This window comes from Mandrillus leucophaeus, unplaced genomic scaffold (genome assembly GCF_000951045.1).
Source record: "Mandrillus leucophaeus isolate KB7577 unplaced genomic scaffold, Mleu.le_1.0 Scaffold260, whole genome shotgun sequence".
NCBI lineage: Eukaryota > Metazoa > Chordata > Mammalia > Primates > Cercopithecidae > Mandrillus > Mandrillus leucophaeus.
In genome coordinates this window covers 1,789,020-1,790,359 of record NW_012102699.1, presented here as the reverse complement: position 1 = coordinate 1,790,359, position 1,340 = coordinate 1,789,020, and the positions used below count along the sequence as shown (strand labels likewise).

The window sequence follows — 1,340 nt, the reverse complement described above, 5'->3', positions numbered from 1 at the left end:
AAAAATACAAAAATTAGCTGGGCTGGTGGTGTGTGCCTGTAATCCCAGTTACTCTGGAGGCTGAGGCAAGAGAATCACTTGAACCTGGGAGCTGGAGCTTGCGGTGAGCTGAGATTGCACCACTGCACTCCGGCCTGGGGACAGAGCAAGACTCCATCTCAAAAATAAATAAATAAAAATAAAAATAAATTTAAAAAAAGAATCCCAGAACTGATTACATGCCCCTCCACACAGCAGGCATTATTTTTAGTACACTCAGCACTCTCTGGTATAAAAGATAAAAACGAGACACTTGACACTCACTACTAATTTGTTCCTTGAGTCAAATAATACTAAAATCTAGGATTTAGAAAATATTATTGTTCTCTCTTTTTTACACATGGTGTTGATACGGCTTCTAAAACAATCTCAAAGTCATTAAACTATCATTCTAAAATAAACATACTTGAGATTTCTGAATTTCTAAATTTTATATATAGCTCATATTCATACTAAAGCCAAGACTTAAAAGACTGTATAGCCCAATGTCTGTTTCACTTTTTAAATGATTGGTCCTTGTGGATACAGTCTGGTAAGAATCTAAATTAGGCAAAGCTGACACCAGGACTCCAAGATGGCGTCAGTCGTACCAGCGAAGGACAAGAAACGTCTAGAGGTCAAACTAGGGGAGCTGCCAAGTTGGACCTTGATGCAGGACTTTACCCCTAGTGCATTGCCGGAGCGATTCAAAGAGGTTACTACCGGTGCTACGACAAGTACATCAACGTGAAGAAGGGGAGCATCGCGGGGCTGACCATGGTGCTGGCAGGCTACATGCTCTTTACTGCCTTTCCTACAAGGAGCTCAAGCACGAGCGGCTACGCAAGTACCACTGAAGAAGAGGACAAGCTCTGCACTCCCCACCATGACCTTCTTGGCCCAAGCCCCTCCATGAGGAACACAATCTCGATCGTTGCTGAATCCTTTCATATCCTAATGGGAAGTAACCTCCAAATAAAAGATGACAGGTAAAATATATATATATTTATATACGTGTGTGTGTGTGTGTCTGTGTGTATGTGTATATATATGAGTTAAGGCCAGGCATGGTGGCTCACGCCTGTAATCCCAGCACTTTGGGAGGCCGAGATGGGCGGATCACTTGAGGACAGGAGTTTGAGACCTGCTGGGCCAACATGGCGAAATCCCGTCTATATCAAAAAATACAAAAATTAGCCAGGTGTGTTGGCTGCGCCTGTAGTCCCCGCTACTCCAGAGGTTGAGAGGCAGGAGAATCATTTGAATCCAGGAGGTGGAGGCTGCAGTGAGCCGAGGTTGTGCCACTGCATTCCAGCCTGGGC

At 44.2% G+C, this 1,340-nt stretch overlaps 1 pseudogene; it reads left to right on the top strand.

Annotated features, from left to right (window-relative positions):
- The first annotated feature begins 613 nt into the window (after window positions 1-613).
- LOC105542504 lies at window positions 614-875 on the top strand (annotated as a pseudogene).
- The last annotated feature ends 465 nt before the right edge of the window (window positions 876-1,340 follow it).